At 42.9% G+C, this 24,979-nt stretch overlaps 1 protein-coding gene across 10 annotated transcripts in view; it reads right to left on the bottom strand.

Annotated features, from left to right (window-relative positions):
* The window catches only part of PHF21A (PHD finger protein 21A), a 125,348-nt gene extending 109,322 nt beyond the window's left edge, over positions 1-16,026 (bottom strand). For 9 of the 10 annotated variants that reach the window (XM_054275233.1, XM_054275228.1, XM_054275230.1 and 6 more), the window contains exons 1-2: positions 15,628-16,026; positions 14,907-14,992 (exon numbers count right to left, since the gene is read on the bottom strand). The gene's annotated coding sequence lies outside the window, so the exon portion shown is untranslated. The remainder of the gene's footprint in view (positions 1-14,906; positions 14,993-15,627) is intronic. The other variant, XM_054275229.1, reaches the window with a different exon arrangement.
* Positions 16,027-24,979: the final 8,953 nt, after the last annotated feature.

The raw sequence follows: 24,979 nt of genomic DNA, 5'->3' as shown, positions 1-24,979 counted from the left end.
CAAACACTGAACAGAATTCTGTTACAAGTATTGCTAATCCTGCTAGAAAGCACTGCCTAAACAATTTGGTGATTGTCTGCCTTCTCATCACTGTCAGCTTCCTTCTCTTCTGACAGATGAGCTTTTGAAGATAGCCAAACTGAAAGCCATGTAGGATAAACAAGCAGGTCTCAATCTGTGGGAAACAGAGAAGTTTCATTTTCTAAAGCCCAAAATTACAACAGGTCTGGAAAACAAAGCAAGTGTCCAGTATATAAAACCTTCCAGTATTGCTGTAGGCAGTAAGATGAAGATGAACATGCCCAATAAGCTTATCATCTTTACCAGGAGCCAGCAACTATCGAGGATAAAAACATGCAAAAAACCAGAAGCAGCTTTATGAGCAGTTTCATGAACTCACAGATATTGCCTCAGTGAGATTATTGCTCATCTACACTGTTGAGAAAGCTGACCACAATCCAGTTTATATGAGAAAGATCCAGTTTACATGAGAAATCCCTAAAGTCACATAAAAGGAAGAGAAAATAAGAATTTCAGGCAATGCTATTTTTTCCCTTCATTTCACATAGGAGCTATTATAATTTTGTTATTTAAATAACCCTCTCCTTACAGAATCATATAGATTGGTTTAGGGTTCTTTCATTTTGTTTTGCAGGGGGAGGTATCATCTAGACCAGTAATAGCATTGGAATTGGTCTTGCTGTAAGAAAACAGCAACACAATGCCCTTATCCTAGAGATGTTCGTGCAAACTGCACCAGCAACAAATAACACTACAAACTAACAATTCAAAGAAACTGGCACTCTTCTTTGTAGTTGGGAACTTTGGATTTACTATATGTTTTCTCACTCCATGCTGACGTAGGCTCAATGTTTCAGGTTGAATTTGTTGATATCTCTCAGAGAAACACAGGAAGATATAATCAGGTGTGTGTACTGAGTTTATTCATGCTTCAGTACTTCTGTTAATCATCCATGGGGCAACGTTTCTCTCTTCTCCATCCCACCAGCAAATCCATCAGATATGCATAATTTGTCTTCCTGATACATAACTTGGAAAGTTTTCTTCTCAAGTGCTCCATGTTTCGTTAAGAGTAACTTCTAGTGTACTCCCAACAGTTCCTCTCAAATCTTATTCACATTTTTTGCTCCCAATAAAAAACAAATGCTTATCCTTTTGCTCTCCTCTCAAGTTCTAGGTGAGTTTCCGCTCTTCCCTCATATCTACTGATACTTCAACTACTACACAGGAAAACTCTGTTGATTCCCATATATTCCAAAATACAGGCATTTTGATTCCTTTTCCTCCCTTCTCACACACTAGGATGCACAGAGATGGAGGAAGAACTGGAAAACTGTACAGATATGTCCAGATTCATGCATACTTGCCTGCAATTCCAAGCCATTGGTCCTAGTGATGATGAAGGCTGATCTTCCCAGTGCAATACAGTTCTCATGAAGTTGCATACTTCACATTTCCCTGATACTTCCACACAAAGCAAAACTGCTTTCTTTTGCAATACAAAGAACAAGAATTGAAAGTCTTCTCTCAGAGGAATGCAGTGCCAGTGAACAACGTCTCTTTGGATCTCAGTTTCTTTAATGCCAAGGCAATATACCCTGCCCTGAGATTTATTTTACAAACATTTCATTAAGCAGTGGTGATGTATGCAGGACTAATTGCACATGAACAGAAGCACGCCAATCACTGAATTGTTAACACAAGATACTCTCTGAAATTTCATTAAACCCATCTATAAATCAAGACACAACCAAAACAAGAATTCACAGAAATCACACTGCAGAGTATGAGACGTACTGGTTACCTAAGCTGCCTTGTGTTTGGCCTTGAATCTGTCTCCACAGTTACAGAGTAGAGATGTCACAACACACAAATAGTTCAGTAAAGACACTGTACTAGCCCAGCTTACTGATGAAAGATAACTCCAGGCTTATGCAGAAGCAGTCTCAAAACTTGAACAACTCCTAATGAAACATGAAAGGGACATATGCCAAAATTTGTATTCCACAAATACTCTAAGACACCAGCAGTGACACTAAGGGCTATGGCTGTAGATACTCCAGAACAGGAGAAACGCATTTAAATGATTCAACATCCCACCAGAGCCTAAGAGCTTAACAGCATGGATAGTGACAGACATGGGGTTCTAAGCATGAGACTCACAGTTTTAAGTGAGCCATTTACAGTAAACAGTGAGGTGTATAGCAAAAAAGGAGCCATACTTTTCATGTTTGCATTGGAACATAGGTCCCTTATTATGCAGCACTAAGAGATAGTGGAAGCAACACTGGACCCAGCCAGCTGTGACAGAGGCAGAAACTTGAGTATTGCCAACTCTGCTGATTTTTCACTTGGAAAAGGCATTTTTACAAATTAACAGAACAAGATATCTGTCCCTGAACAGTACTCACTTGGGAGGATTGAAGAATTCTGCACACATAAGCTGTACACAAAATAGTTTTAACAAGCAGTTAAGACTTCAGCACTGCCGACACTCATTACTCAGTGTTACTTTTGCTGTGCACTGACCCATTCCACCCAACCAGGCCAGTAAAATCCTTTGTACCAGACTTAAAGTATGGCACAGAAACAGTGATGGTATGCAGTAAAGCCACTGGTACCTCATTCATATGCAGGGCATAGACAAAGTACATTCAGGAGATGTTTTAGAAACAACCATACCTACATGATAACATGCAATTTCTTGTATTCATACATTGCAACAGAGCTAGAAAGGTAGAAAAAAAATCAACAGCAACAACCACCACCACCTTTCTTCTCTTTTTCTCATGTTCTGCAGAACTTAGGACTGTTTCTTTGCATCAGTGCTTACCCATGCAACTCAGATTTTACTGGATTTCAAATTTACATTTATCACTATCTCCCCACATATCAGAAGGTCTCCCATTCCCATTCAAGCCTTTACTTTTCCTTCAACCCAAGATAACCTACAAAAATATATCCAACATTTCAAAAAGAAAAAAAAAGTACCCAATTTATTTTGTACAACCAGTTTTACAAGAATCTCACTTCCATTGGGACAACACTACCTATTTGTACACCACCCATACTTAATCAGTGTATCAGTTCTAGGCTCACTTTGGTTTACAATATAGCAACATTAGGGATATGAATGAAGCAGACAGTTTTCTGGATTAAACACACAAGAGAAGGCCTCCCTTCCTAGTTTAAGGTCTTCAATAAAATTACTGTAATGCAGAATAAATCAATTTCTCTCTCTACCTCAGTTTCTAATTCAAACATGGGAATAATGCTACTTACCAGACTGACCTGTTATCTTTTAAGTAGAGCAGATTCTTGAATAATAACAAGCACACCTATACTCCAATGAATAAACTATGCTGATTCACAAAAGCAGATTGCCTGGGCCAAATTCCATGTTGCATTAACAAGTCAACAGGAAGCACTCCAAAATTATTACACTGATGTGTTCTGATCTTCCTTCCCCCACATACCAGTCAGCTGGCATTCTCACTGCTCCCAGTACACAGGTATCAACCTCAAATACTGTCTTTCCTTCCCCTTTCTTTATATTCTCCCTCCTCACCCCCTAAAAGACTTTTTTCTTCTTCTTTCTCCTCCTCAAAACATCCACAAATGGGAACTGTAGCATCTGGAGAATGGTATTTGTAGCTGGGGTAGTCACACTCAATGTGGGAGTACTGATGGTAGTCACTAACCTGAAAGGGAGAATTCAAGTAACCATACACTATATAGTTCCTTTCTTCACAAAACCACGATTATTCAACACAGGTAAAAAGATTTACACACTAGGATACAAACATAACACTGAATCACTGGGCCAATTTAACATGGAATCACATAAGCATACAATTAGCATTTAATGGCAGAAAAGTGCAAGACTGCTGTACAATGGAAGTAGACTTCAGCTACAAGAAAACTAAGTGACCAAAACAGTTTTACTCACACTGATTGCCACAGATTTTTAACTGATTGTTTACTTAAAGTTGGAAGAATAAATTGTAGACTTATCTTAGTGGCTACTATAAACAATTGAAAGGCATATCATTTTCAACCTTCACAATGCTGACAGAGAGTGAAAGGTACCACAGAACATGGTATGATTGCACTTTCTGAACAAAAGGATTGGCAGTTTTAAGAAGGCTGTTGTGGCAGCCAATTATTTTTATTCCCAAGGGGTCAGGGTGCTTCACCCAGAGGAGAAGGCAGTGACATTCTGCTGAGGGTCACTCCTTCACATCCCCTCACACCAACATCATCACAACCTTCTCCTGCTCTCCTGGGATCCACTGATTGCATGTATACAACAGCCCTACACCAACATTGGCCCAGAAGATGGAGCAAACCACCCCGTGGCAGGAAGATTTACCACAACAGCAGAGACTAAGATGAGACAAAACAGTGAGGAGCACTAAACTACTGCTGTGTACACCAGTACGCATGTATATGTGCCAATATGCAGTTGTATCAAGAGCAACACTCACACTACTGTGATATCAGTGTAGTGCCCATCATTATGGAGACTGCTTTGCAAAGTTACTCTTTAAACAAATTGTGTTGTTAAAAAATTAATGCCCAGATTTTTAATGATCCCATTGTTGTACTACAAAAGATGTTTAAACACATCTCTCCACACAGGCACACAAATTCTCACGCACTCCTCTCATTACTTTGTCCTTACATATTCCTCTCCTTACTATTTCAAGAAAAGGGTTGTTGTGGGGTTTTGGCTTTTTTTGTTTTTATAATGTCTTTGAGAAAAATCACAGTTCCTATCGATTTAAACTCTGGTTATTATCCTGTGGGGAGGAGAAGGGGGTGGTGGTGGAAGCCATGAGGACTAGAAATATACAAGAACATTTACTGTATAATTTTAAGTCCCCTTCCAATGTAATTTCTGATCCCCAAGAAACCCATATGAGTCTTACTGCCAACTGGAATACCAAAGAGATGTCATAGGTAAAGGGTTAAAATGCATCCTGCATATGTGGGACTATCGAAAAGATATGTTTCAAAATATGCAGATAGTATTTAACGCCATTTCCCAATTCATGCAAGAGTTTCTGAAAAAATGACAGGAGCTTCTGGTTTACCTGAGAGAGAAGCACTGGCATTTCTAATGTATACTACTTTCTACACACAAACAGAGATTTAACAGATACTTCTGCCCTTCCTTAGTTTAAGCTTTCAAGTGAGTTAGAGTGAGATTATCTATATACATGATGATGAAATCATCTAATATATTAAAAATGAATTAAATATAAGGAAGAAACAGCATTTTTAAACCAAAACAACCACGAGCACAGAAGTCTAGATTAAGCCAGCAAAAGGAAGCCAGAAAGAAGGTCCCAAATGGTGAGGAATCATACAATTTTATCTCAGGAAGGAGCAATGATTTTTGCTCAGGCAATTTTGTGGCAGTGACAATGTCAGTGCAATACAACCTGAGGTAGGTATTCACAGCGCACTGACCTACACCCAACCAGTGGACTCTGCAGCTGAGAATAAACTGTTACCACAGCAGGGCACTAATCCTGCACCTGCATCTCCCAGGCCAACAGCACCAGGTTTTGACTGACTGCAAAGAAAGCAGCTCATCACCACAGATTAAAACCATTCCTTTACACTAAACAAGTTCTTCCTCAACAGTGAGGCATCCAAATGTAATTCCTGCAAGAAATAAGGTGGAAGAAGAAAGACATTCTAAGTCTTATGGCAAGAAAAAACTGCTACACATGGATGGGAATTGTGGGAAGGGAGGGTATTTCCATGTTTATTTTAGAGGCTGACATTCAAAAGAAAGTAGAGTAGGTGAAATACACCAAATTGCAGTAGAAGATGGAAACTAAGGCTGATTCTGAAACAAATTTCATAGTGACAAATCCACCGACTTCAGCACAATTCTCTAAGACCACAAAATATGAAGTATGGTGTGGTGGGTTTCCTCTTTGAGAGAAGAACTGCAGTAGACTCAAGGGCAGAGACCCGGCATTCAGAAAAAGCACAAACCTGGCGAGCGCTTCCCAATTTATTTCTCACCAGAATGTACTCTCTGAAAGGGTAAAAAAGGGAAGCTCAGGTAGCCACATCCTTTCCTTTTGGGGTCACTGATAAAAGCATCCTTAATACAGCAAATTCATGCTACACAAATAGATTTACATGATGAAGATGCTTATCAGAGACTATAACTGCAAGCTAAGCAGCAGTGAAATGGTATCTGGAGTTCCAGCTTAGATGCAAATTATCAAAAAACTTCATTATTAGTAATATAGGCCACTGTAGTCCTTTTATAAAGTTATGAAAAAGGCTTGTTAGTGAGGTTGCGGGGTTGGATTTTTATTGTGCTTTTAAATGTTTGGGCTTAATTTTTTTAAAGTCCATCAAAATCAGGTTATTCAAATTTCTGACCAAATATCTCAACGTCACACTAGCAAGAGGGATAGAGACAGAAAGTATTCCTTGGATACATCAAAGACTAATTTATGGCTTTCATGCAAAATTTTGTCGTGCTAACAAATTAAGTAAAAGCCCTGAATAAATAGATTCCAAGTTCTTACAAAGCATTACAAGAGCTCAATATTAACCCATTTTAAAGGCATAGCAAAGACACTAGGAGACAAAGTACCCAGAGGGATCACCAGCAGCGTCCTAAACAGATGCCAGGTTCTTCAAATTTTGTCCAGAGCTTCAGGCCTGCAAAATCCACCTAAAACTCTATTTTGCAGGGAAAAATCCTGGTACTCTCAATTCAACTGTGAAGTTTCCCATTGGCTTGAGCAGGGCCACAATTTCTTCACAGATGAGGACAGATTTGCTCTTATGAGATAAGAAGTACTTACAGAAGTTTTTCTTTACAACTGTGCATCAAACCCTTTTGTACATCCCTACTTCTCACTTTCCTTATCTAGGATACCCTGATCCAGCAGCGTTACAAAGGGCACTGTTGCAGGCTCTCTACAGAAGGTAAAATGTACTTGAAGGACAAGATACTCCATCTTTCCACTACATATAGATTTCTCTTGGTTTCTTCTCTTGCCTGTTGTATAGGCCCAAGCAGCCAATGAACGGGAACTTCACCCTCGCATAGCAACAATGTCAGCCTTTCTAATCACGTCAAGATACTAATAGTAACTATTTCAGCTAAGTGCGTGTCCTGTCAGCAATTTGCTCCACATGGGCTGTCAAGGGGCTGGGAACACTTACAGAAAACTATATTACTGTTTACCAAGTCCTTACAATTACAGCATCTGTAAGGTTTTTGACTAATCTCTTCACCTTTTTGTATCAGTTTTAAACAGTGTCAGCAACATATAGTGTGTACAATGTATCAGTGCTGACAAAATACAATCCTGACTCGAGGAAGTCATTACCACCTAAATATCTGTCATACACATAATCTGTACAGGTGAAGGAATGCAAACTTTTTTTAGGCTTTGGGTTTTTTTTGCACAACCTATGAAGCACATGTGAGTTCTGAATTCATAATGAGCAGTATTTCTGGACACTTACTAAAAGAAAAAATTTTGTCACACAGACCTAGATATTAGCTAATTATGGTGATTACAAAGAAGTTACTTTCCAACATTAGAAGCCTGGAGGTCTTCATCCTGTTGCTACTTATATAGATTCTGATTTCAGGCATTCAGCTATTCTCTTTAATTTCTGCAGGACTTAGTGTTAAATAACATGACTTCTTGCAAGACTGGAACTCTAATTAATTTCTCCAAAAACATAAAAACAAAGTGCATTTCATATTGTCTGACACTTAAATACAAGCCTTTTTATATTAATATCTCATACAAACCAAAGAACAAAGAAATTTACAGGGATCAGTTAAAGTTAAGTGTTTGCTCACTTGAAAATGAACTGCATTATCCAAATCATGGCACACAAGATTACAGTAAATACTAAACTTGTTGCTGGATGAACAACCAAAATCAAATTAATGTCCATTTGAACTTTGGCAAATCTGACTGAGTGTTGTGTGAAAATACACAATTTCTACAGATACAAATAAAGTATTCTGAAAAGTTACTATTCCTCTATACCTACTTCAGAAACACCTCACATTCTTTGATGCAAGTCTGACGCGAGTTCAAGCGCAGCAGCCAGGACTAAACACACCTGACCAAAACTGCCAGATGTGTTCTGCTTCTGGTGGCACCTGCCAGTACCTGTGTTTGTGACTCTGTGTCCCCTTGGGAACCAGCAATGGAGTCACCAGCCCCCACAGCATGAACATAAATTGGATCCCCTGCTCTGATGCATAAGCCACCTATGTCATCACTCACTCTCATGAAACATAGCAGAGAAGTGAGTTCTCATCAGTTAAAAATGCTGTTAAAACTCTCTTTCACTGTGTGAAAAGAAATCCACTGTGACCCACTGTCCTCCCAGCAACTGGAAAGGACAACATGGCTGCCATACTCCCAGTAACAGAAATCCCCTTCTGCCAAATGTTTCCATCCATAGCATTGCTCTGAAAGATTAAAAATCCCCAGAATATCAAATAAGACACTTGCAATAACAGATGAAGCAAGGTGCTAGTACAATTAATGTATTCTTTGTACAAAAACACATAAGCAGTTGGAAGACTTCCTTCACAGACTGCTTTTTTCTAAACATATTATGCAACTATAAAGCATTTTTGACTTGTAAACAAAAATACCTGATTGTTGCACAGGCTTAATCTGACCAACAAGAACTGGATAAGGTACTGAGAACTGCGTTTTAGAATATGATAGCATCTTATACGCTTCACTCCAAATCCCCAACTTCTGCTCAAGAAAACTACAGGTCCCAGGATGCCTTAGGATAGCACAATCCTGGCAGGCCATTGCAATAAAAACAGAGCACTGCACACTGGGGCCTGTAGTTTCCACAAGCACATTCTTACTCAAGATGAGACCAGATGTAGGCCATATTGCACACTTCCACAGGCCTGCAAACAACACACACCCCCCAAAACGGGGAGACCACAGCTGGTAAACGTCAAGTAAGCAGGATCAATAGCCAGTTCTCATGTGCTGAAGTTAAGAGGCCAAAGATCTCTGCAGAAATAAACATCAGCTAACCAAGAGTCCTCACAGCATAGCAATTTGGCTACTTTTAAACATGCACAGTTTGCTGTAGCTTTTTAGCATCTTTTACTGAAGTGCAACAAGAATTCATGGGGCTTTCCTCCCAAGACTGCTACATTTAATAACATTAAAGAGTTCTCTTTTGAATAGCAATAGGAAAAGTACGTTTGGTGAGGGGCATATTCTCCCAGTCCAGAATTCAGTTATCTGGAAGCAAGTTGCTCTCCTCCTCCATTTCTACAATGTGCTGAAGCAGAGGCTTGCCTCTCTCTTCTGAAAAGAAGTGGCTCTTAGCTGAAAATGAAATAGCTGTGTCTCAGCGTAGGCCTCAGAGAGGAATCCGCTGTACTTCAGTAAAGGGAATGGCAGCTCCCCCTACCAGTCTGTTCTAAGAAGGTTTCAATCGAGGAAGGAAACAACCAGGAAACAAAATGAAAAAGTCCTCCTTTTTTTTCCCCCTCCCGCTTTCCTGAACTCTGGATTATTATTATTAAAACAAATAAAAACAATAATACACATATAAAATTCCATCTAAGAACTTATATGCTTCCCTAGTCCTTGTAGTACAAGACAGTCTTTGCAGCATTTCCAGGCTAGCAGGCAGCTCCTGCAGAAACATGCAAAATAAAAAGGCCCATGCAAAAGGAAAAGGCTGGGCCAAGAGAAAGACAGCATCCCACTACAAGAGAAAGAAATGGTGATGCTTCAGTCACTTGAAAGTCATCCTGATGCACTTCCCTATAGAGGCAAGAGGCCTCAGGAGCATCTAAAGGTTTTGTCAATACAGCAATGCTGTCCGTAGGCCAGACAGCTGTTGCCATAGTTACTATCAGCCAGCTTATCAGAAAATAATTATTGCGATTACTCAGAAGTTTTGCTAAAACAATTTAAAGCTTCAATAGGATACCACTTGATCTCTTCAATTAACTGTTTGCAACTATGCTGCCTTTGGGATCCATACAGTTAACATGGATCTGCAGGGTTGAAGTGGAAGAGGGGAAGCAATGAATGTTCCTTCTCCCTTTCATACTGACAGCTTGTATTTCATACACAGAAACAAGGAAGCTGAACTACCCCTAAACCTGGCTGCTCTGCTAGAGTTCTCTCACAGGCCATCTTAGAGTTACAGGCTCAAATCTGCCCTCGTTTGGTTTAACTATTCACACATCCATACTGCAATTCAAGAAACACACCGGCTACATTTTCGAAGTGTACTTTTAATGACACGTGCAAAGGTAGAGTCCCTCACTTCAGAGGCAGGTGACACAACTTCTGTAGCAAGTGAACTTTCTCTCTTGTCCTGCTTGTCAGGTGGAAGGGCAGAACCAGAAAAGTCACATTTTAAGAAATCGGACATTAAAAATGCATAGAAGCTGTATGAATGTGGCCTAGAACAGGGCTCAGAGGAAGCAGAGCCTCACTACTCCTGTACCACTTATGGATGCATTCCCACCAGTAACAACAAACATTAGGCTTGGGCTGGGGTCTGGGGGGTGGAGGCAGCGTGTTTGTTTTGTGGTGTGCGGTTTTTCAAAGCATGCTTTGAGCATACAGTCTCTAATCAAAAGAGTGAGCATTTGTAATGACGGCAAACAAGAAATCTCGGGCAAGAGGGAACAAATAATAGGTCAAACCATCTAGGCAAAGAGCTTTTAAGGCATGGGGAACTTATTCCACCAGAGATATTAAGCTGCTGTCAACAGTATACCAGAAAATAATGCTGCAGATAAGCCTGTATCATGCAGCACATTTTTTCCTCAAAAACCTGGAATGATCAAAGCATTAAAACAAAAGATTCTCTGGCAAAGTTGGGGGTTTGTTAGGACAGTAGGCAGGGAAGACCAAAGGAAGGGACCTGTTAGAACTTTCTACACTAAAAAAATTATTTTCGGGACGGGTGATTACGATGCAAATGCATCTTTCCTCAGCAGTAAGTACTTTTTAAAAACTCTTTACATTTCTCTACATATCACAGCCTTTCTACGATCTATGCTTCACTTTTGTGAAGTTTTTACATAACAAAAGCAGAATCAAACTTTAAATCATACTTTAACAATTTCAGTCCAGAGAGGAACTTTGTAAAGTGCAGGAGCCATAAATAAAAACTTATGAAAAAAACAAAGCTGCTGCATTTAATTTTTTTTTAATGAGACTCTATGTGCCATAAGGAAAAAAAATGAAAAGAAAATGAGAAAATACAAAGCTGCCCACCCCCCACACCAAACATAAATAAAATTATTTTTTGCCTGCATAATGCATATCTCCACCACCAGCACAAGCCAGACACTGGCTTTGTGCTATACTGAACAGGGAATATTACTGTAAGATACCTATAAAAACTATCCTTCTATACCCTCTAATTACAGGGTACAGAAGTAAGTACCAGCCCTTTGCATTCAGCAGACATCTCAAAACCCTTCTGTGCTCTGCCCCACCTTTCCACTATATGGTTTGTTCCTAAAAAACCTTTGTGCTGTTAAAATACATCAGAAACAGGATGTGAGCTGCTTTCTGGCACGGAGTAATTGAACAAGGGCAATTCACGAACGTACAGGAGCCAGGCCTTTTGTAGAGTCTTACACTTCTAGTATACAGCTGCACATGTGACTGCACAGTTGTGAGCATAAAGGGTGAAGGGGACAGGGAAGAAATATTATTAGAAGCTTAAGAATAGGTTTTTAGCACTGCCCCTTCTACACAAGAAGCCTCTCCTGAAGGAGATGCTTTACAGCTCACATCCCCATGAAGATGGCCCTCCAAAAAGCAAAGCTCTATCACCCTATGAAGTTCTTTCTTATATTTAATATTTGAAACAAGTAAAACCATCAAACCTGAAACAGCAGTGAAAAGGTTAGGGTCACCAACACGTTTCTCATGTGACATTCACCTTGAGTTTCTGGTACCCATGCAAAATGCCAGTAACACATGAAATGAGATAGCCTTATATAGTCTTATAATAGTCCTTCCAGGTTCCTTCAAAGTAGACTAAAACAAAAGAGAAATCTCCATTGCAAAAACAATTTCCAGTAGTATCAATTCATTTGACCAAATAAAATTCTTCATGGTTCTGAGAAAAAGGATAAAGGAACTGAACAGCTACAATGTGTTCATTATAAACAAACTGCACAAACAACACAAGTGATAGCCAGGCTCACTATCAAAGCTTTCCAACTGCACACAGAATTATACAACTTTTTAAGGAGTCAATAAAACACATCTTATTTTCTAAAAAAAACAAACCAAAAGTCCATGAAAATTGTGTCCTTTGTAAGGATCCACACCAAGATATTTTTAATTTTTTTTAAATCATAATTTCTACAGTGAAGTTTAACAGGCACACACAAAACCTCATCTCTTAAAAAAAAGTAAAGTTGGAATAAGAAACAGTTAGGAGCAATATTTGAAACACAGCTGAAGCTGAATAGCCTACACTGAGGAGATAGCTTTACAAAAGCTAAACTTAAAGCAGAGATGTCACTATCGAACCTGGGAAACACAGCAGCACTTTTCTCTAAGCAGCCTAAGTTTTAATTTCCTACTTTTGCTTTTTTTAAGTTCTTTGAAGGAAAGTTTTTTTAATTTTTCCTAAAGGAAGAAAACCCCTTTCAAATGCCTGCTTCCATCAACAAAACTAGTTCAGGATGTACACAGAGGACAGCAAAGATTAAAAACTTTCAAGTCAAAATCTTAAAAACACTAATGGCAAAAAAATTATTAATAACAAAGACTCCTCCACATAACATTTTGAATCACACAACATAGCTAGTCAGCTTTGCTAGTTAAATGAAAAATCACCAAAACCCACAACGGGATCCACTCCAAATTTCTTGTTGCTCAGGTCACTGAGGCTGAAATGCTGGGGTATGACATAGCTGACATCATCTGGTGGCAAGTACTCCCAGTGAGCAAGCACCTACCTTCTGCTAGACAATGGGTCTCAAGACCTTGAAGAGACACTCTATACACACCACTATACAACATGGATAGAGAGGCTGCTCCATAGTCCCTCTGTATCAGCTCAAACCCCTATCTGATATAACTATCATAAAATAATCTCTCTCTACCATAGTGAAGTTGAAAGTTTTAAAAATATTTGAGAACCTCATCATCTATTTTTTTTAAATACAGTTCTAAAGTTGTATTTACTGAGCTACAGAATTTCTTTCTAACAATCAACATTTAAAAATGCTCCCAAAGAAAGTTTCATGTAGCTATCATGAAGCATGCACAGATATAAACAAAATTTCCAAAGACTGTGATCTTTCTCCTAAGATATGATAATTAACTTCCTGAACTAATATGGGTAGTTATGCTATTTTTTATTAAAGATCCTGTTCTCAGTAGTAATTTAATGTTACTATTTAATAAAAACTATAAAGTTGTATTATACACAATCACTAACAAGTTCAATATTAAAGTTCTGTAGTTACTGTTAACCTGGTAGAAGTAATGAATTTTAGAATTTTAAGTGCTTTTTTTAAACAAGGCATTGAAACACATGTCATTTTTTTCACAAATGAAGCCTCAAAATAAGCCTCCCTTCATCAAAGTTAGAAATTCTCCTGCTAATGTAGCAGGTCTAGTCTCACCAGCTAACTCTGGGAAATCACAGGAAAGCCAGAGGAAGCCAAGTTACAAAACTGAAACTAAGCAGGTGTCTTCATTGTTAGAAGTGAGCACAATGAGAAAAAGGGGCGGGCGGGGGGGGGGGGGGGGTGTGGAGGGAGGAAGAGGGGAAAAAAAGAGTAAACAGACAGCCAAAATCCATTTTATATCTGATATCTGAAAACCTACAGCTATTCAAAAAACCATGCCTCTATCTACACATATGGGTGTATAGGAGTATCTGTCCTTTAGCCTGATAACAAGCAACAGCACAAGAACATTTGCCTGGCCCAAGGAAGCCTGCCTCCTCCTCAAGCCCTGCCATTACGGAGCGCACATCCCCACCTGATTTCTCCATGCTGAGCCCCACCGTACATCACAGGACACAACTTTCTCGTGACACGCAGTTATTACCCCCAGTGGGACCTTTTTACACGCAGGCTCCACAGTGAACAAAAGTTCATTGTCAAGCTCAGTGCTTGGGCCCAAACAAATATCCAAGAGGATGGAAGAGGGAGAGAAAGGGAGAAAGTGCTCCTATCTGCAATTTTGCAGGCAATCACCGTTACTTACAATTAAAAAGTGGGAACAGGTGTAGCAGATATCATAGTTTGATAGCTGAACAAAGAATATTACAGCACGTGACTGAAATGTGATGACATTTGTTCACCAATCGAAAACAAAAGCCACTCTCCAATGGCACTCTTTCCTCCACCCCCAAGAATTAGGAACTTAGAAATTTCTCCATATTGAAACACATCTGTTCATAGCCTTATTTTTTGACACTTGAGAAGAAGTTGAATGAAGAGCTCCATGCATTAATAAAATACGAATTTACCCAAAAAACCTCAGCATACTAAACCATCAGCACCCGCCAAACTGCAGAGGTGGTTGAGAAGAAAGCTCTACCGACAGTGAAGCACGGAATAATAAAGAACAGGAAAAAACAAAACACACATCACCACAAAATGAAAAAAAAAAAAAAAAGCAGAAAAAGAAAAAAGAAAAAGAAAAAATCCTGCAGGAAGGCAAGTGAAGAAAGGGAAGGAACATGCATAAGAGGACTACACCAAATGGCAGAGTCCCACATAGAGCCCCACTCCACCTACACGGGCGCAGGAGGGAGGGAAAGAAACCAAAATAAAGAAGTGTCCGTGCCCAGTGCTGGGGCAGGCGTGGGCACCCCCGGCCCCGTACCTGAGCGGGAAGGGCAGCCCCAGGGCGGGGGGAGCAGGCCCGGCTCCGGAATAACAAGTTGCTGAAGAAACGGAATTTTCCCGGCGCTGCTCGGGCCACAAAGACGAATGAAAGGAAGGAGGGAAGCGAAAAAAAAAAAAAAAAAAAAAAAAAAAAAAAAAAAAAAAAAAAAAGAGGAAAAACCGCAGCAGCGGATTTACTACGAATTATCCATCACCGAGAGCGGCATCATTTCCCAGATAATAATAAAACTTCCCCGACAGCATCGCGGCGAAGGACCCGACCGAGAGAAAAGGGCCTGGAAATAATCATCCTGAAGGAAACCGGAGGGGAGGGGATAAGCCTCCCTCCCCCACCCCATCCCCAGTGCAATGTGTCATCTCCTTCCCCTGCTCCTCCCCCCAACCCCAATGTGTCACCTCCTCCTTTTACCCCAAGTGTCACCCTCCTCCACCTCTCCCGCTCCCGCTCGCAAACTTCTGCCGGGGAGGCCGGGGGGCCGCCCCGGGACGCTCCGCTATTCCCCGCCACCCCCCCGAGGGAGGGGCCGGGGGCCGCGGCGAAGTTGCTGCTCCTCATCGCCAAGTTGGCCGGAGAGTGCGGGGCGCGCCGGCGCCATCCCGGGGGGCGCGGGGGGGAGAGGGGGGGACGGCGCCCGGGGGGCGGGGGGGGCAGGGAGGAAGAGGAGGAGGAGGCGAATCCGAAAGGTGGGATACTACACCCTGCTGGCGGCGGCGGTGCTGCTGCGGGCCGGCCGGGGTCCCCCTGGCAGGACCTCTCTGTGAGGGGGAGGACTCTTCTTCATAGGGGGAGGGTGCCGGCGCCGCCGCTCCTCTGGGCCTCCCTGTCCCCCTCTTCTGGGCGCCTCTCTCTCTCTCCTCTCACTTTCTTTAAGCTAAGCGGGGAGTGGAAGATGGTAGGTTGCTCCCTTCTCCTCCTCCTCTTCGCTCGCTCTCGCCTCTGTGGGGTCCTTTTCCTTCCCCCTCTCCGCGGGGGGCTCCTCCTGCGGCGGGGAGGAGGGAGCGGGCGGGGAGGGCGGCACGAAGCCGAAGAGGCGCAGGAGGAGAGAAACTGTAACACAAAAACAAGCCGAGAAGCTGAACTCTTCTTCAATCCCATTCACCCGGCCCGGCCGCAGCACACCGCTCGCCGGGATCCCTCCGCCGCCGGCCTCCCTGCCTGCCTGCCTGCGGCGCGCTCCCGACACGCCGCCGCGCGCGCCCCCGTCCGCCCCGGCCCGGCCCGGCCCGCCGCTGGAGACCCGCCGGGGAAGCGGGGACCGGCGGGTCCACGGCCACGCTCCCCCCTCCCCGTTGCAACGGCGGGACGCCGCCGGCCGGGCCTGGGTCAGGGCAAGGGGGGCAGCCAGGAGGGCGGGCTCGGCGGCTTCTCCTGAGGGGGGACTACTTGACGTGTCGGTGCGGCGAATTTATTTCCCTTTGCCTAAGGAACGGGCTGTGCTGCGGCCCCCATTGCCTAGGGAAAAAGCCCGGATGTAAAGTGAGTGAAACTAAAGTAGAGTGAAGTAGGGCACCAAACTCTGCCGGAGCAGCGGCGCCGCCGGCCGCGGCCGCGGGGGGCACTGGGCGGCCGCACCACCCCGCACCGCCGGTACCGGGCGGCCGTGAGGGCGCGGGGGCCGGGGAGAGCAGTGCGGGGGTGGCCGCGCGCCAGCCGAGACCCCCCCCTGCCCCCCCCCACATACACACTCACACACATACACACACACACACTCGCACACAGCCCTCCCTCCCCGCGCCCGGCCGGCCGGCCCGGCTGCGCGGGGCTCGGCGGGGGCGGCGCACGGGAGCGCGCGCAGGAAGCGGAGAGCGGGGAGGGGGGCGCGCGCGGGCGGGAGGAGCCGGCGCGCGGGGCCCTGCCGCGAGGGGCTCCGCACAGGAAGTTGATGCAACAGGGCCTCGGGAGGGGGCGGGGGGCGCGCGCAGGAAGCGGCGGCGGGAGGGAGCGCGGGAGCGCGGCGGCCTCAGCCCCGTGCATGAGGCGCGGATGCGCCACGGCCCGTTCGCCCGGGCCAAGGGCCGCCCTCTCTCGCTCCCTCCCTCCCCGCATCGCCGGCCCTGCCATGTTATTCGAAGGAATAGCGCACACGCTCTCCGCGCGGCCGGGTAGGAAGGGAGGGTGTTCCCTCCTCCACCTCGCCGTTCACGCAGCGGGCTTGGCTTATTTATTTATTAACTTACTACTCCAGCGCCGGGCGATGCTGCCATTTGCTTTCGTGTGAGCGGCGGCGCATCAGCCTTCTCTGCTTTTTTTTTTTTTTCCCCTCCCCATTCCTCTTCCAATTCCCCTCTAGAAAGGGGGAAAGAAAATAAAAATACAAACATTTTTTTAAAAAGGAAGAAGAAACCAACAAAAATCAACCGTGGCGAATGAGAAACTTTCATGGGCAGGTTCAAAGCAGGGAAGTTAACACGCCATGCATTAGAACGTTTCTGCGGCACTCGCTGGCGTGGAAATCAAATATACGTGACTTGGGCTTCGGGCGCTCCTCGGTCCCTCCCTCGTGCCCTGGGCCCTTCGGGGCCCGCTTGTGCCGGCGGCTCGGGGACCGCGGTCCCCCCGGTCCCTGCCACCGCACAATGAGCTGCTGGGGGCTGCCGAACGCCAGCAGCCACTCCAGGCAGGGTCAGTCCTTATCTGCAGTACACTAGCTTAAGTTACAGGCATGCCCCTGTGCGTCTCCGGCTTCCCAAAGTCTCCAGAGTCTCAGAAATACTTAAAGCCTCGCGTTCCTGTCGGAGCTACCATTGCTAAAAGCAGTGGGACGTGTTCTGGACGCCGCGGGATTTGCATGAGCTCTCACGAAAAGCCGGGATTTGATGCAATGCAAAACTGATTTTTTTTTTTTTTAATAGCCTCTTATATCGCTCTATTCCTTTGAAATGCTCACAAGTTGTGAAGAAAAGTAAGTGTTTGCCTTATCTCTGCAACTGCTTCAGGAAGCCACGATGAACTCTTTATTATATTGTGAAACTAAATCCATAAAGCAGTCATGATGACTAACTCGGGGACGAGTCGTAATTGGGCAGAAATGCACAGTTTTATCATCTGGAGGATTCTAGAGGGCTCAGCGTGAGTGAGAACTTACAGCGAGGTTTCCTCTCAACTGTAAAAAAAAAGAGATCTATAAGCCATTGTTTATTTAATTACTGTTAATTTTCCACTTCTTTTCCATCAATTGGTTGCCAAGTTCTGTGTGATTTAATTGTGAACTTTACAACATCTAGTGCCCTTCTTAAAGCTGTAGCTCCTGGATTCATACAAGTATGCAAGAAACTCAGGTTTATTTTTTTTAATGAATTTTCTAGCCTGTGGGTTTGTGGATGTGACCTTAAAGACGCAAACCTTAAATGCACACAGAGGAAAAGATATGAAGCAAACAGAGTAATCTAAAAATGTCTTTATTTTTTTAATGTCATATTGTTTGGGTTTTTCTTTTTGAGGCAATCTCTCCTACCCTGCCTTTTTTTTTTTCCTTTTCTTTTTTTCTTTTTTTTTTTCTTTTTTGCAAGCCAGGTATGATACTAAACAGTAGGGTTGACAAAATACTAAGAAAACGAAAACACAAAAATTATATCTGGGTGCTCATCAAATAGTTCCTAATAGGTGCACAGTTCATGGGATATCAGGTAAGGTCACATGCACAAGACTGCCAAAAATCTAGCAGCCTTCACAATAGAACTTTCAACATGTAAACTGTAACAAGTGTTATGGTTAACATAACTGATATATTAGATATTGCACAAATTTAATAAGTATATATTTGCTTTTTATACTTCTTTCTACTTTATTTCTATGGCCTTTGAATAGATCAAGTGATCTTGGGCTAAGCTCTGTTACTGTCAGATTAGCTTGTAGTTTGCTGTGCTTTCTCCTGTGGCTGGGGCACTGCCCAGCACTCCCTCCTTAGCCCTCCAATCTCAAATCCATAACCAATTTTTAAACCCCGCTGAAAATCTCAGCTCCAATACTCAGATTTTCCCTCCTCCATGTAAACTTTTACTACCAGCACTTTAAGCTGTAGAGGCCAAGTGTTACAGCCAAGTCAGCCTGGATTTTGAGTTTATCTTCAGTTAGTTTGAAGCAAGGAGTCAGCTTACTCTGAAAACAATCAGACCAAAGCTGCTTTTGTCCTTCAGATTTTTTTGATAGAGGCACCAGAAAAATAAATAAGTAAAGCCTGTTTGTTTTGGTGTTTTTTATCTTTCTAGTTAACAAGCAAGTTGAAAGAATCTAGAATGAGTGATTTAAGTGTTATTAGAGATTCGGCATGTTTATTTTGCTGAGGAGTCAATACACACAGCCCAAAGTTTGTTTTTTAAAGATGAACTTTGGACAGAGTTCAAAGGAAAAATAATCATCAGCTGTTACTGTAGATGCATGTAGAAATTTTTTGTGGTTTGTCTTAGAGCTCAGACCATGATGAGTATCTCACACTGCCCACAGTGATCTCTGGGTCATGGCAAGGTGGCTCAGACCATTTCCATAGAATCATTCAGGTTGAAAGGGATCTTAAAGCTTGTCTAATTCCACCCTGCCTGCCATGGAAGGGACACTTCCACTAGAGCAGATTGCTCAGGGCCCCTTCCAGCCTGGCCTTGAACACTTCCAGGCATGGGACATCCACCTCTCTGGGCAACGAGCCTCTCTGAGCAGCCTGTTTCAGTGCCTCACCATCCTCACAATGAAGAATCTCTTTCTAACATCTAATCAAAATCTACCCTCTTTCAGAATAAATCCATTAGCTCTTGTTCTATCACTACATGCCCTCGTCAGAAGTGCTTCTCCAGCTTTCTTGTACACTTCCTTTAGGTATTGGAGGGCTGCTGTAAGATGTCCTTCAGGCTGAACAGCCCCAACCCTTTCAGCCTGTCTTCACGTGAGAAATGCTCTTGCCTTCTGGTCATCTTCATTGCACTCCTCCAGTCTCTTTCCAGGACATTCACATCACTCTTATGTTGGGGACCACAGAGCTGGACAAATCACTCCAGTTTCTCATAGGGTGCCATGAGAGCAGGGGAGCTGAATCCCCTCCCTCACCTTGCTGCCACGCTGCTTTCGGTGCTGCCCAGGATGCTCTTGGCTTTCTGGGCTGCAAGCACACATCGCTGGGTCCTGTTGGACTTCACATCAACCAGTCTAAACTCAGCAGTTTAAGCCACAGACCTTGATTATCACAGACATGCCAAAAGTCTTTCCTTTAAAAACTGTACATGTACACTTTGTTCAGACCTGCAATGCTGAAGAGAAGTGGTTCCTGCCTCTGTGCTACTTAGCTTCACTTCCATGTCAGCAAAAAGGGCCCCCATTTGTGTACATGAAGAATTCACTTTCTAGTAGCATGAGAAGTGGTTTCATGTATGAAATGGAAAGCAACGGTATCATCAGCTGCACAGCTAAATGTTTGAATAAACAGACTGGTTTTGTATGTTGGGTCTATACAGAGGTATCTACCATGATTTCCTTTCAGTGAAAGGAAATCTTGCTAGAAGCTTAGGGAAAACAATTCTCATTTGCTTGTTGAGTCTTTGTGCACAAAGTTGACCCACACACCTCTGCCTCTGAATGTGGTGTTTGTGCTGCTTATCAAAAGTCATAGTTCAGTTTGTCTGGGTTTTCCACTTTCTGCTTGATCACATCACTCTGGATGCTCGTCCGGTCCCCTTTGCCTAGTTTTTATCCTAAGAGCACTTAGAAGTACAAGCCAAATACAAAGCTTTATCAAAGTTAGTGGAAAAGTCACAAAACTCAGGATTTGAGGAGACCTTGTAAGCAGCTGCTAGATTTTATTTCTCGTTGAATATTATTTCACCAGTTTGGGAGAATTTCAGAGAAAGAAGCACAGTCCATGTAAAGTATTAATGCAGGGGGCATCTCAAGAATAATAGTCATTGCTAACAGTTATTGTACCAAGTGTTCAAAATAAAAAGTTACATCATAACATGCTAGCTTTGCTATAACCAGCCCGTGCAGTGCTGTTTGTTGAGAATACTTAGAGCAGAATCTGAGAAGATATTAGTTAACATGCATAATGAGTCTTCTAGCAACTTGTGTTAAAAAGAATTAGCAGCAAGTGCACTGACAGGTCACAGATTAGGTTGATGGTGGAGCAGTCACATAGCACTTCCTGATTTTCAGCAACAAAACTACTTTAAATACTAAATCAAGAGTTAGTTATTTGCCTATTGCTGTTTTTCACTGTGCTTTTGGCAGGAATGCTAGATGGCTGCAACTAAGAGGGAAGATAGCCTGTGCAGCTTAAAAATGAAAGCTATAAGACCATTTCAGGCAAGACATAGCCCAGCCTAAGAAGACAGTTGGGAATCTGTTTTTCTCATCAGGGTTTGAGCACAGGGTTACCTCACCAGCAGGATCCAGGCAAAGAGTGCCTTCTACAAGCAAATATCTTCCCCTTCCCAGGTCAGGGAAGGATAGGGCATTGCTCTCTTCCAGACGATAAGGAAAATTAACCAGACTGTTTAGGCCACCAGTTGGGACCAGAGCCTGAAAACATAATGAGCATGAGGCACTCACCATTAAGGACATCAGCCTAAGTGGAGACTTCATAGCTTAACACACCTGCCTCTGACTTTGACTGTGGATTATTGCCTTACACAGGAGTTATTGCTTACAGCAGCCAGTGGAGCAGACCCCTGCTTACCCTGTCTCATCCCAAAGTGACTTTCTGACTTGTCAGCTGTCAGTTAGTCCAGCCAGAAGTGGTGCAGCTGCAAATCTCACTCTCCTGAATGCTCTGCCTGGGAGGCAGCTAGGGTGAGCTAAAAACAGTCATAGGAGTGCATTGTCTAGGATCTATATTCAGGTAAAAGTAATTCAACATTCAGGCTGCCCTGTTGCTTTTGTAAAATTCATGTTCTCCGGGCTGCCCTCAGCACCTGAGCCAAGGAAGGCCCGTCAGCACAGCACAGCATTGTGTCTGCAGTGGGATTTCCCTGGAGGTGCAAGCTCTTCTGAGAGTAGCCTTGAAAGGAGACTGTGTCCTGCTGTCTCTTCCCCTGAACACTTACTGCTTTGCTTGCCAGACATTGGTTATTTCATACAGAAGGTAGAGGACCATAGCTCAGAGGGGGTAGCCTGGCCTGTTGCACCAGAGAGCATGGGGGACCTGTGAGGACTCACCACTGTCTCTTACCTGCCAGCAGCTCCTACAGCTCTTCTTCCTTGGCTTCCCTCTAGGCTTTCAGTCTTGTTAAGTTTTCGATATGTAAAGTCAGGAAGGTTGTCAGCTCCTTATGTAATCTGACCTCCAGCCAAACACTACTTCAAACAGTACTTTTGTATCAGATCTGCAATTAGGGGAGACCAGAGAGCATTTTACCTTTCACAAGCCATGCTTGCTTTCTTCTGCATGTGCATCTGCTTTCAGAGAGACTGGTGATGTTGCTGCTTCCATACTGAAGGAAGATCTGAGGAGTGATACTTTCTCTGGGAGTGAATGGGTTTCCTTGCCTTTTTTTTTTTTTTTTTTTTCCTCCTTTCTCCTTAAGTAGAAGTGAGCAGTCATAAAGGGGACATTGCTCATGGCTCTCAGGTGGCTGGCCAGGCTGACTAAGCATGGTTTCGGATCCTGTACACTGTTTAGAATCACAATGAGCTAGAGATTGTGTGCCAAGATGCAAATGCTCCAGGGAAAGGATCCTCATTTTTAAGGCAGCAGTATGAAGTATCCTAGTAGCAATTGCAGTTCCATTATCAGATACAAGAAACTGGTTTTGACTCACTGTCCTTTTTGTTAAATAATATAATGCCCCCTAATTCAAGCTGATTAGTTTTAATGTTGGTCACCCTACTAATTTTTTCAGCTGGCGATTGTTGGACCATTAGTGATTAGAGATATCTAGTCTCCATCAAAATGCTCTTTTCCAGATGCTTTCACAAGAATTCTTCCACTTCTATTTTTGAGGAACTTGGGGGAAAATGTAGAATTAGAAAACTGTGGATAGAAATGAAACCACTGAGTATGTTTTTAAGGACTGCTGAAAGGAAATGACAACTTTTGTAATGAAGCCTTTCAGTGTGTCACTAACCTGATAAGCAAATAGAAATGCAGAGTGGTAAACCAAGGGCATGAGCCACAGACCAAGACAGCAGCTACCAGGATGTATTGCAGGCATATAGACATCTCAACAGCCTCCCACATGCACAGAAATCAGATATTGTCACAAACAGCAACAAAAAAAAAATTAGAAGTCAATTTCTGTGAACAATAAAACACCAGCAGATGGGACATAATGTCTTTTTAGTCCTTTTAGGTGTCAATGGTCATTTTGGCACCTTGAGGAGAGACATCATAAAGCAAAATCTGCTCCAAAGTTCAAGGAACATATAATGTAAAAGGTCACTAAGATGAAAGACAGGGAATCAGAGGACCTAAGGAAAACTACAGGATAATGATAATTCCAGGGTGTTAAGTACTTAAAATATAAATACTGATTGTGGTTTTCAAAAATACTTCTGGAAATTTGTCCCCTAAACCCTTCAATATCACTAGATACATAAACAGCCTGGAGTTTGAGTGGATGGAACATCTGAAAAGCAATTCAGTTATCTTAAGTATTTAATTAAACCTATATTTGAGCCACCAGGTTGGGACTACCAGCTGAGTAGCATCTTGTCCTATAGAGTAATGTGGCAAGAGCATCAGTGTTTGAAAGCAACAAAAAAGTAGTAAGCTTTGAGAAGTATTAAACTACTGGAATCTTGTGTATTTATTACAAGGTTGCCTTGACTTTACCCTGCTGGAAATAGCCCAGCATAGGACAGGGACGAGGGAGGGAAGATGAGTTGTGAAACAAGTGTTATGAAGGGATGGGGAAGGGAGATCTAGGACTAGAGCTGTGGCTGGCTTTGCATGCAAGAATAAGAGTTAACAGTGACTCAGTGGACAGAAAGGTCAGTGCTAGTACAGGTATTCAGAGTGAGTTTTCATGGCCTAACAATAAATAGTGTTAGTCACCTCTAGATTAGCTGGGATTAAGTATATCATGGATAAAGATACCCCTGAGATGACTGATGCTGAATTAGCATGGTCTTGCTCACACAGCACCGTGCCACACAGCACTGCATCTTCTGAGAAGCTGTGGCACCCGTCACCACAGCCTCTGGAGTCACCAGTTCTTCTCCAAACTTCCTTGGCTATTTCTGGGCTTCTGCTTTGACTGTGTTATCTTGTCTTGCTGCTTTCTGGGATAATCCAGAGTTTAATGTGGCTGGGTTCTGAACGCAGTGAGAAGGGGCAAAGTAAAGATCAAAAAAAGTCAATAAAACTGATGGACAGGGGAGGCATCTGCATAGTGAGACAATGCCCTTTTTATTTAGTCATGTCTTACAATACAGCTACCACATCATAAATTCAGAGACACGTTTGTAGAAAGAGCTCCTCACAGATATTTTATTTATAATTGATTTTAATATCTTCCACTCAAGTCTTCTGTTGTTTGAGTGATAGGTAAGTTGCAAAATATATCACTCAAGACTTAGGGAATTGGACAATTAAAATGTTTGTGTGTTCTTTGTGCTCAAAATTGATTAATAACGGTAAGATATACCAACATTGTGCTTTTCAGCTAAAAACCAGTTAGATAACGTCAATAAATTCACAAATCTCATTGGCATTGGTTCTGTATTTGAAGAGCACACATAAGCATAAATGTAATTTTTTTCTCACTAGGAGGAACAGAAAGAAAAGTCTGTTTATTTCAAAACTCTCATTAGGCTATCAAATAGAAATCATAGAATTGCAGAATATCCTGGGTTAGAAGGGGCCCACAAGGATCAATGAGTCCAATTCCTGCCCTACACAGAAGAGCCCCTGTAATCACACCATGTGCCTGAGGACATTGTCCAAACACCTCTAGGCTTGGTGCTGGGACCTTTTCTCTGGGGAGCCTGTTCCAGTGCCCAGCCACCCTCTGGGTGAAAAACCTTTTCCTGATATCCAACTAAACCTCCCCTGACACAACTTCAGGCCATTCCCTTGGGTCCTGTCAATGGTCACCAAATGAAGAGATCAGTGCCCGCCCCTCTTCTTC

The sequence above is a fragment of the Melozone crissalis genome, unplaced genomic scaffold (assembly GCF_028551555.1).
Source record: "Melozone crissalis strain CALT ecotype California unplaced genomic scaffold, PUWL_Pcris_2 ptg000018l_1, whole genome shotgun sequence".
Classification (NCBI taxonomy): Eukaryota; Metazoa; Chordata; class Aves; order Passeriformes; family Passerellidae; genus Melozone; species Melozone crissalis.
The sequence above is the reverse complement of the archived record's forward strand: the minus strand, read 5'-3'. Positions and strand labels throughout refer to the sequence as shown.